This window comes from Zingiber officinale, chromosome 5B, assembly GCF_018446385.1.
Source record: "Zingiber officinale cultivar Zhangliang chromosome 5B, Zo_v1.1, whole genome shotgun sequence".
Taxonomy (NCBI): domain Eukaryota; kingdom Viridiplantae; phylum Streptophyta; class Magnoliopsida; order Zingiberales; family Zingiberaceae; genus Zingiber; species Zingiber officinale.
The window spans coordinates 81,260,636-81,273,027 of record NC_055995.1 but is presented as its reverse complement, the minus strand read 5'-3'; the positions used below and the strand labels follow the sequence as shown (position 1 = coordinate 81,273,027).

General features: G+C 34.7%; 1 long non-coding RNA gene across 1 annotated transcript; it reads right to left on the bottom strand.

The window, feature by feature from the left end:
- Nucleotides 1–613: 613 nt before the first annotated feature.
- LOC121987546 lies at nt 614–2,181 on the bottom strand. Its single transcript, XR_006113652.1, has 2 exons — nt 1,948–2,181; nt 614–919 (listed from the first exon to the last, which is right to left on the bottom strand). It is a non-coding gene; the product is annotated as an uncharacterized LOC121987546 (long non-coding RNA).
- Between the last annotated feature and the right edge of the window lie 10,211 nt (nt 2,182–12,392).

The window sequence follows — 12,392 nt, the reverse complement described above, 5'->3', positions numbered from 1 at the left end:
TTGCATTCATTTTATTCTACAACTGAACAGAAATAAAAGAAGGCCAATTAAACCTACTGCTCATTTATTGAACACAACTATAACGATCACAAGACATATCAGAACATCACTGCAAGTAACTGCTACTGTTCTGATATGCATTTCGGTGAAGCTTCGATCCCTACAAGAATGCATATCAGAACATCACATGTACTACTACTCCTTCCATAGACCAAGAATGCATGTGATGTAATCCGAACATCACATGTTTTCCTTCCATAAAACAAGGGCTACTGATCATATGTAAAACATGCTTCTATATCTATCAAAAGAATGTTGTGATTCGTTCTGAGATTTTAAAACCACTATACCTAAGTTTTAAGGCAACAACATAAAGGGAAAAATTTGTAATGCATGCTGCCATTGTAATGGGAAGAAAATTTCAGCAGTACTAAGCAAATGTTCCAACAATACGAAGTAACCAATCAATCTACGGAAATACAACCTGCTGATCATGGAAACGAATCTTACTGCAGAAAATTTCATGCTATAACAGAATCTAAAGCAACTGAGCATACCACTTCACACTTCCAACTAAGTTTGCAAACTAAAAATCAGATATGAACTTCTTATATAAAAAAAATCAAACTCCAATCAGATATGATCTTACTTCACAAAACTTGAAAACTAAGCCAGAATAAGGAAAAAGGAACATGTTCTCAGCTTAACAGTTATTCCAACTAAATGACAGGAAGATAACGAAATTAGTAATGCAAAATAAATTCTACTCTAACAGTAACATAAACACCAGCAAATACAATTTCTAAACTCTTCTAGTAAGGTCCCAAGCTTCCATATCCGGCATCACACACACACCACCAACATCTCCTTGTCGCCTTCCTCTATAACACTTTAGCTTTTCCTTTACTCTTATCTGTATCTGCAGTAGGAGGTAAATAGTATCTATAAGCTAAAAGCTTAGTAAGTGCTTTCTACTCACAAAATCCGATAAGGAATGCATAAGCATTAAAGAAAACAGGGAGTACATGCTCAACATGAAAATAGCAGATAGAACTACATCATGCATCTCTAAAGGAAAACAACAATTTAACTTGCTAGAATTTGCAACTTAGATAAAAGAACTTGTTTTGTTTGTTTCCAAATTAATACTTTTATACTTTAAAAATAATATTCAACTTTACTTGGGCCCGGCATTGTACCACTTTGCGCGCCTTTCTTAATGAGAATTGAGGTAGCTAATCCCAAAACCATTAAGACACTTCTAGACCTTATGTCTAGGGGCAACTTGGAGCCCATCCCTTGGACCTTGTGTCCGGTACATGCCCTTTTAAAAGTAAAATACTTTTCTTTATATCCTTCTTTAAATACTTCTTGTAATAAAATGCCTTGGCATTTATTTAAGCACTTAGTGTGCTTTGATTCTAAATTCTGGAATTCAAGATCAATTTGTGACCATAGTCTTACTTTGCTTGTATTTCTCACATATATACATTATGCACAGGATTCTAAAACCATATGCCACTAATAAGTATCTGGATATATCCAAAACAAACTCAATCAGAATTAACAACCCACATGGTCTTAGGAAGCTCACGGCAGTAACAGGTTTCAAATGACAAACTTGTGAAACTAAGCATTTTTGAATCTTAACCATTCTTTAATCATGCCATGATTGGAAAGAAGCATAGCTACTTAGACATGCCTGAAATGTAAGGTAAAAACATCCAAAAAGCATGCTGTGACAATCAAGGAAAACATCAAAACTCTGTCCGTGCATTAAAATGGCCAAAAGAACTTAACCCAAAAAAAACTTAAACCGAATTGTTAAAGCAAGGGTTGCAATCTAATCCATATGCTAGAATGAAAAGGTTGCTATTGTTCATTTCACAACAAAAATGCAAAACAAAACCCCGAGAGCTACTCCTACCGCAGGTGAGAAGCACTTACCGCGGTGGTTCTTGGACTTACAACACGAGGAGCGCCCTAGGTTTTCGGTAGAGCTTCGGTTTCTCCCTTTTCCTTGTGTTCCCCAAGCTTTCCTTGCCGGAAAGGTCACCCACGGGTGGAGACCGGCCGGAAAACGCCTCACCGACGTCGAGAGGAGGAAACCCTCGCCTTGGCTGCGGTTTCGCCCGAGAGGAGAATCGCGCCGTCGAGGAAAGAAAAAGAGAGGAAAAGGCTTAGGTTTAGGTCACGGAAAAATCACTTAACCCTTTATAACTTAGTTTTAATTCGATTTCCAACTATGCTTAAATCTATTTCTCTCCATGCTAGGTTAATAAAACACACGCAGCCCAGCTGGTTAGTCGGCTCTCAACCAACCCAAGGGGTCTAGGCTTCGAATCCTTATCCGCGCACCTCTTTATTTACAAAGTTTATTTTCGGTTTCTAAAATATCGCTTAACTATGCTATAAATTTAATTCTTTCCTTATAAGGTTAACAAAAACCTTGTAGCTCAGCTGGTTGGGCTGGGTTCGACTGAGTTTCGGTTCGGGTCAAGGTCTTGGGTTCGAGTCTCCCCTTCAACGTTTTTTTTTTTTTTTTTTTTTTTTTAAACTTCTTTCTTTTTGTGACCCTACTAAACGACCTCCAAAATTTGCATAAAAATGCTCTAAAAATTCCTAAAAATCTCTAGAATATTTTAAAAGTATTTCCAAATATTTTTATGGACTTTTAGAACTTAAAATAAGGAAAATTGGGTCGTTACATGGACAGCGGTTGCTCTAAACATATGACTGGGGATCACACCAAATTCACTGAACTAACACATAAAAGCTTAGGAACAGTTGCCTTCAGGAATAACGGTAAACTTAAGATAATTGGTATAGGTAACATTAAACCTAGAATTGATTTTATTTTTACAAAGTATTATTCGTTGAAAATTTCAAGTTTAATCTTCTTAGTATTAGTCAATTATGTAACACTGGATATAAGGTTAGGTTTTTATCTTCGAAATGCTTAATCAAGCACTTAGACAACCCTTCTATAAGTTTAAAAGGGTTTAGACAAGACAATATCTATGCAATTAACCTAATTACTTCTTCAATTAAGTGTTATTTAACACAAAAAGAAGAAACCTGGTTATGGCAAGAAGAATGTCACACACTAACTTCAGAAATATAAGTAAATTAAATGAATTAGTTAGAGGATTACCAAAATTACCTAACTTAAACTCGACAATTTGTAATGCTTGTCAACAAGGAAAACAAACAAAATCTACTCACAAGTCAACTAATCAACTTCAAACAAACTCAATACTGGAACTTTTACACTTAGACTTATTTGACTCCCATGGGGTCAAATCAATAAATGGTAGTTTATATTGTTTAGTAATAATAGATGATTATTCTAGATTCACCTGGGTAAAATTCTTAAAAAATAAAGATGAAACATTTGAAATCTTTATGAATTTTTGTAAACAAGTTGAAAATGAAAAAGATCTAAAAATTAAAAGAATTAGAAGTGACAACGGAGGTGAATTTAAAAATCATAACTTCAGCCAATTTTGTCTCGAAAACGGATATCATCATGAATTCTCGTATCCTAAAACACCTCAACAAAATGAAATTATAGAAAGAAAAAAATAGAACTTTACTTGAAGCCTCTAGGACAATGCTAAATGAATATAACTTACCTAAATATTTTTGGACAGAAGCTGTTAGTATAACATGTTATGTGCAAAATAGAATTACACTAAATAAAACTCATAATAAGACCTAAACAACCCAATATCAAATATTTTAAAGTATTTGGATGTCCAGCCTACATACTAAACACAAGAGAACACTTGGGAAAGTTTACCTCTAAAATAGAAGATGGAATTTTTGTAGGATATTCACTAAACAGTAGAGGTTATAGAATTTATAATAAAGTCACACTAAGAATTGAAGAAATCTTAAATGTGAAATTTGAAGAGTCTAATCGAAACCTAGAACAAATTCAACCAATTGATTTTGTTCAAGGTAACAATAATCAAGAGGAAACCAGTGAATCTTTAAATAACGAAGAAGAAGATCACCTTCAAGTGAATCAACCCCCTAGAATCATAAGAGTCAACCCAAATTACCCAATTGATCAAATAATTGGTGATCCAGACCTAAGGGTTCAAACTAGGTCATCATTTAGAAACCTAAGCCAAATATCCCTAATTTTAAAAATTGAACCCAAGTCTATAGATGAATCCTTACTTGACCCAGACTAGATCATAGCTATGCAAGAGGAACTAGCCCAATTTGAGAGAAACCAAGTCTGGGACTTAGTACCACCACCTAAAAATAAAAAGGTAATAGAAACAAAATGAGTGTTCAGAAATAAACTAAACAAAACTAGGGAAATCACTAGAAATAAAACTAGGCTAGTTTCTAAAAGGTTTAGTCAAGTAGAGAGACTTGACTACGATGAAACTTATGCCCCAATAGCTAGACTAGAGTCCATTAGAATGTTACTTAGCTATGCATCCCATAAAGGGTTTAAATTATATTAAATGGATGTCAAATCTGCCTTTCTAAATGGACTAATAAAAGAAGAAGTCTATGTAGGACAACCACCTGGGTTTGAAAATTTAGATCATCTTGACTATGTCTTTAAGCTAAAGAAAGCCTTATACAGACATAAGCAAGCACCTAGGGCATGGTATGAAAGGTTGACCTCTTACCTAATATCCAAAGGGTTCAACCAAGGTCAAATCGACCCAACTCTATTTGTCAAATCAATAGAAGAGGATATATTTATAGCCCAAATCTATGTAGATGACATAATCTTTGGATCAACCAACTCAGAATTTTTACAAGAATTTACAACTTTAATGGAACAAGAATTTGAAATGAGTCTAGTAGGTAAACTAACTTACTTTTTAGGATTACAAATAAAAAAAAACAAATGAAGGTAATTATATTTATCAATAAAAATATACTGAAGAATTATTTAAAAAATTCGGGATGAAAAATACTAAAGAAATAAAAATATATATGGCAGTTAACACAATCCTAGATGACGACCCTAATGGAAAACCAATTGACTTAAAATACTATAAGAGTGACATAGGTAGCCTACTATACTTAACTGCAAGTCGACCCGATATTTTATTTGCAGTTAGTATGTGTGCTAGATACCAAACCTGTGCTAAAGAATCTCATTTGACTCAAGTCAAGCAAATCTTTAGGTATCTTAAAGGAACATCCAATGTAGGAATTTGGTATCCTTGAACTAACAATTTTGAACTAATAGGCTATTCTGACTCAGATTATGCTGGCTGTAAGTTAGACCATAAAAGTGCAAGTGGTGGATGTCAACTCCTGGGCCTATCACTTGTCAGCTGGTTTAATAGAAAGCAACATTGTGTTGCTCTATCTACTACTGAGTCAGAATACATAGTTATAGGAGAATGTGTCGCACAACTATTATGGATGATGCACATCTTAAAAGACTTTAATTTAAACCTTACAAATGTAAAAGTATTAATTGATAATGTTAGCTCAATTAACTTAACAAAAAATCCTGTACATCATTCAAGAACCAAACACATTGAAATTAGACACCACTTTATCAGAGATCATGTTACTAAAGGAGATATTGAATTCAAATACATTGAATCCAAGTTTAATTTAGTTGACATACTCACTAAACCCCTCCCTGAAAGTGAGTTTAGTAACCTACGTCGAAAATTAGGAATGTGCTTAATAGACTAGGATTCTTAAATTGCAGAAATTCTTTTCAAAAATGTTTTTCTTAAATTCTAGGATAAAACTTTTATGTTTTCAAAATTTCTCATTTTTAGAATTTCAAAAATCAATTTTAGCCTTAGATTAGATCAATCCCTTAGAAAGCATGCTCCTATAGATCTAAGGTTTGAGCATCTCACCAGCATATTAGGGCTAACTTGTTTGTGTATTTTTGAACTTAGAAAGGGGTGAGATGTATAGGCAGATTACTTAGACTTAAAGATACTTATATCAGTGCATCATCATAAGTCTGGGCGTTAAAAACCAAACAAATATTAATCAGGTTAAGTATTTTAGCTTAGTCAAATACTAACTAAATACAATTAACTTAACCTGACTAACCAAATGAAAGTTGCTATCTTCTGATAGTCAGTAAGTAACTAAATGATTAGACAGTTGAAGTTTTTTTTTGTCAGGTTCAGGAGGAAGATTAACTCAAATTATTTTCATACTTAGTAAATTTCTTTAAAAAAATATTTGGTAAAATCATTTTTGAAAAATGTTTGTCAAAAATACTTTAAAAGTGCTTTAATCTTACAAACCTGGTTTTGAAAATTGACTTGTCTTTTAAAATTAGTTTTAAAACTGCCTTTTACAAACTTATTTTTGAAAATTGATTTTAAAATTGACTTTTACAAACTTATTTTTGAAAGTAAACTTTTACAAATTCATTTTTAAAATTGGCTTTTATAAACTTATGTTTGAAAACTGTTTTTGAAAAATTGCCTTAAGAAAATTACTTCAAGTTTTTGCAAACTTAAAAACTACGTTATTTTGGCAATTCTACAAAAGTTAGTTTTTGAATATATGCTATTTTTCAAAAAAACTTAGCTATTTTGAAAAAGTTAGACAATGTTGAAAAATTTAAAAATCTTTCAAAAACTTTTAACTCCCCCAGGTAAACTGAAAATTTTATCAAAATTTTCTGTTGTCAGATTTATTTTCTTTTACATTACCATTTTTTTGTCTATGCTTGCTATTATTTTTGATGAATGCCAAAGGGGGAGGGTTAGGTGGTTTAAGTTAGTTAGCAACAAAAATATATAAAACCAAATCTAACTTAAAAACCAAGTCATTGCTTGCTACTTACTTTTTGCATATTTTTCACTAACTTAACCCAGGTTGTCATTGCATCAAAAAGGGGAAGATTGTTGGTGCGATTAACACTAACAATCTAACTCAGGTTTTGATGAATGATAAAGTAGGTTAAGTTAGTTTCATTGTGATCTAACACTTTAACTAAGTGTGCAGGAGAAGCCCAGCTAGGTCGACGGGTCGACCAAATAGCTGGCACGAAGACCGGACTAGTCGACGGGCTGACCGAATGTTTGGCACGAAGTCCAGCTAGGTGAACGGGCTGACTTGATAGCTGGCACAAAGTCCATACTGGTCCACGGGCTGACCGGATGTTTGGCACGAAGTCCAGCTAAGTTGATGGGCTGACCTGATAGCTGGCACAAAGTCCAAACGGGTTGACGGGCTGACCAGACGTCTAGCAGGTAAGTTAAGGTAAGTCACTAGAGGGGAGTGACTTGGTGAGGACGCGTTCCCCATTCGAGGGAACAGTAGGAGTCGATCCAATTTAGAACCATTTCGGGAATCTAAGTTGAGATCGTGACTAGATTCCAGTCTCGGTGAGACGGAATCTTACTACTCTTTTATTATATTTGTGCTAACTTTTGTTTTGCAGGGTAGTATAACTTTTATTTTGCCTCGGACTAATATTTTCTTGCAGGAGAAGGATTTTCTGGAAGATGGTGGTCCAGGCGCCCGGAATCGGTCCGAGCGCCCGGAAGGCAAGACTCTATCCTGTAGCAACGAGGAGCGCGCTGATTGGTCGGGCCTATGTCATGGTCTGGGTGCCTTGAAGGGATTCGTGCGCCCGGAGCGTCCTATATAAGGAGATCTCACCCTAGAGCAAAACACAACAACGTCTTCCAACGACTGCTCTACTGCCCTATGCTCCTGCGATGCTGCTTCTCCGACAACTTGCTAAAGTTTTCTTTCTTTCATTATTGTCGGTATTTTTCTTAATATTTCTTGTACTCAATATTGCAATCTGATTTTGTGAACTATGAGTGATTGACCAACGAAAGCATTTGACGAGTACGAGCCTTGGAGTAGGAGTCGACCAAGGCTCCGAACCAAGTAAATTGGTTTGTGTTAGCATTGTTTTGATTTTATTCTTCCGATGTGCTTACTCTAATTTGATACAATAATTTTTCGATCGCTATTCACCCCTCCCCCCCCTCTAGCGACTTTCACGATCCAACAGATTCAAGCATCTCTCGTGATACCTAATTGTTGATAAAGGAAAATTATCCTCCTCTATCACAAATAAAAGAATTATCTTATCAACTTCATCTCTCATTGGGAACACAGTTTTGAGAAAAATAGCATTTGTCATCTCTATTTTAGAGATGATTCCATCTTGTTGCTCACCAATAAAAACATAACATTAGAAATATTAACATTTCTTACCTCTAGGTCCTAATTTTCTATAGTTGTAAGTCTTATCATGAATATAAGCAGCTAAGCCCAAGGTCTCAGATTACTCAAATATGGTTTCCTGCTTGTCCAATGTTCATATGGAGTAGATGGAACAGATTTAGAAGACACTCGATTAAGTATATAGGTTACAACTAATAACGCATCTCCCTAATAAAAAATTAGCAAATTACCTTGAGCCATCATAGACCTATCCATATCTAAAGAGTTCGATTTCTTCTTTCAGCAACTCTATTTTGCTATAGAGTTTCAGGGATAGATAACTGTCTAATAATCCCTTTCTCATTATATATTGTCTTGAACTGAATAGATAAATATTCACCTTCATAGTCAGTACGTAAGGTTTTAACCTTTCATTTCAATTGATTATCAACTTCATTCATATAATGATTACGGTAATCTAATGCTTCAAATTTGTAGGAAATTAAATATACGTGACCAAAATATGTGAAGCCATCAATAAATGTAATGAAATAAGAACTTTTATGTCTAGCCTTAACATTTATTGGACCACAAATATCCGAATGAATTAATTGTAATGGTGATTCAGCCCTAATGGCTTTACTAAATGATTTTCTACAAGGCAATGTCCACATATAGACAAGTTAACTTTAGCATGAGTGCCTAGTAAACCCTCTTTAGCTAATCTATTCATTCATTCTTGTCTTATATGTCATAATCTAGCATGTCAAACTTCATCATTTATATCAGCATTGCTAGTAAAAATAATGTTTAAAAAATAACTATTATTGTCATAATTAAAATATGGTTCTACATCAAGAACCATGAAACCATTCAATATATAATCATACCCTAATAATACAGAGTTAATTCTTAGTTTGACATAACGACTATAAAAGTTTATACAATAATACAAATCAAGAATATTATTAATAGAAACTAAATTCCGTCGAATCTTAGGAGCATACTGTTGGATCGTGAATCTCGATAGAGGGGGGGGGTGAATATCGAAAAATGTTCCTGTAACGACCACCCTTCTTACTACTACTACTACTACTCTCTAAGAGTGACCGTTACTTAACTACTAACTCTACTTAACCAGTATAATTAAAAACCACGAGGAATCCCTACCGAAAAAGTTCGGCAGAGTCTCCCCTGTACCGGTGACCAAATCATCAATACAAATATACTATACTCAGCCACAAGCGGCTGGAACATATATCTTCACAACCACGCAGTATAATAACACAATAAGAAGAAGGAACTACTCTAACAATAGCAAACAACTATATCCCTCCAACAATAGGACCCAACTACAAGTGCGGAATAAACTTAATTACAATCTCAACTCATAATAACATTTAAAGAGAACTAGAACATAAACTGAAACTCTAAACAGGTAAATCCTGAACTTTTGCTAGCAAACTCTGGATCTCTCCATAGTCCAGTCATCACACACCTTCATCACCACCACCTTGTCGCCTTCCTTGCTAAATCTTTTCCTTTCCTTTATCTGCAGTAGGAGGAAGTGCAGTCTATAAGCATAAAGCTTAGTGAGCGCTATCTACTCACAAAAACTCGATATGCATGTATATAAATAAAAACATGCTAAAACTGAATGCTAACATATAAAACTACTCATGCTCATAAATAGCAAAGGAATCATACTATCTGAAATACTAAACATGTATAGCTAATCATGCTCAAAATCCAATAAAGGAAACATACTAAACATGTAAAACTACTAAACATGTAAAGCTAAACATGATGAATAATCTAGTAGCAAGGAAACAATTGAAGCTACTACTGCATGCTTCAAATAACAAGAAACTAAACTTTCTAATTCTAAACATATTTGAAGCTTGTTTCATTTGTTTCAAAATTTATACTTTAATACTTCAAAATAATAATCAACTTCTCTTGGGCCCGGCATTGTACCACTTTGCGCGCATTCTTAATAAGAATCGAGGTAGCTAATCCCGAAACTACTAAGATACTTCTAGGCCTTATGCCTAGGGGCAACTTGGAGTCCATCCCTTGGAACTTGTGTCCGGTACATGCCATTAAAAAGTAAAATACTTTCTTACTAACTTCTTTATACTTGCCCTTACTTGGCCTTTAAGCAAACACCTTGTGTGCGCTTTTGATATTAAACACCTTGTGTGTGCTTTTAATCTTAAACTTCTGAAATTGAGATCAAGTTAAAGTCTTGGTCTTTCTTAGCTTATAACTTCTCATATTAGTCCAATAGCAAAAGACTAAAGATAGGAATCATTATTGCTCATGTTAAACTGATACTTTAAAAATCTGCATGCTATACTTATAAAAAATCTGCTTATTAAAGTCTGCATACTATACTTAACAAATCTGAAATCTATACTAATGCTTAACAGAAATCTGCATACTAGCTTGATAAAAATCTGCTCACTACACTAACTAACTTCTGCACTTATAAGCTTAATAAAATTCTGCTCTTATAAACTTAATAAATTCTGCACTATAGGCTTAGTTAAAATCTGTAAGTCTAATTAAGCTATTAGAGATCTAATTGGATCTTCCAATGTTAAACCATCAAAACTGCAATGCTATATAATTCAAAATCTGTATGCTTATCTGAATGGTAGCAAGGAAGCATAGCTAAACCTCATGCTAGAATAAAGAAACTCAAATCTGTATACTTAAATGAAAGTAGCATAGCTAAACCTCAAATCTGTATACTTTACTTATAAAAATTCTGCACTTGTAATCTCAATAAAATCTGATAATATTTTCAACCTATTCTGCACTTTTATCTGCGATGAAATCAAGCTTAATCCTGTACTAAAAATCTGTATACTATGTTCTGCCAGGATTTACAACTTTTACAAATATAAGCTATCCACTCTTTACTTATTCTCGTAGCATATTTCCTGTGCCCATTGAGGTAATAAGGGAAACCTAAATCTGTGCTACTAATGAATTCAAAGCCTTCACAAGCAAACATGTACACCTCAAGCCAAATCAATATCTTGCTATCCTTACATAAGAAAATAGAACCAATTCATAGCCAACCAAAACTAAACATGCTAAAGCTTAAAATCTATGTAAACTTGTTGAAAACTCATACTTTCACAAAGCAACGGGAATCAAAACTTGTTGCAACTATCTGTGGTGCCACGGCAAGGAAGCAAAAGAAGCCCAACGTGCCACACATGGCTAATCAAAGCTAAACAATCTGTTAACTTCCGAATCTAACAATTCCACGTGCTTGAACTGAACTATAGTTCCTCCAAGGTAAGGATCAATCTAACAATTCTTCATTAGGTTTCATGGCAGCAACCTAATTATAAACTTCCTCCAAAACATGCTTCGAAATCAAATTTTAAACTTGCTGGAATTTAGAACCTTAAATCTTGCTACTGTTCTTCATGCCTAAATTGTACTAACTCTTCCCTTCTTTCTTTAGGGTTCACGGCAGCAAACAAAAACCAAGATTTCCTCACGGTAAAACTCAAGAAAATAAAGAAACATCGAAGCAAAAATCGGAGCTACTCCTACTGCAGGTGAGAAGCAACTCACTTTTGCTTGTCCTTGCACTTACAACCGAGAAGAAGGGAAGGAGGGCTTCTAGGGCTCGGGTAGCAGCTTTTCCGGCGTGTTCTCGGAGCTCTCGGGCTTCTCTCCGTCGGGAACAGCCACCGTGGATGAGGGACGGCTGGAATCAAGTCTCGCCGGCGCCGAAATCTCCAACCCTAGCTCGCTCTAGGTTTCCGCCGCAGCTTTGCGCCGTCGCGAGGGAGAAGAGCGAAGGAGATTAGGTTTTCGGGAGAAAAAGTTAGGTTTTCTTAAAATCCCAAAACTTATTTCCTTTTATAAGTATTCGGATATAACCCAACTATACTATAACCTTATTTAACTCTATATGAGATTAACATAAATCTCTTATCCCAGCTGGTCAAGCCGGTTTGGCTTGGTTCAGTCCGACCCGAGGTCGCGGGTTTGAACCTCTCCTCCAACGTTTTTTTTTTTGCTTAAACTTCTTTGGTTTTGTAAAAATACTAAACGACCTCCAAAAATTACGCAAAAATACTCTAAAAATTTCTAAAAATCTCTAGAATATTTTAACAGTATTTTCAAACATTTTTATGGACGTTTGAAACTCAGAATAGGGAAAATTGGGTCGTTACAATTCCCCATACCTTATAAAAAGTTCGTCCTCGAAC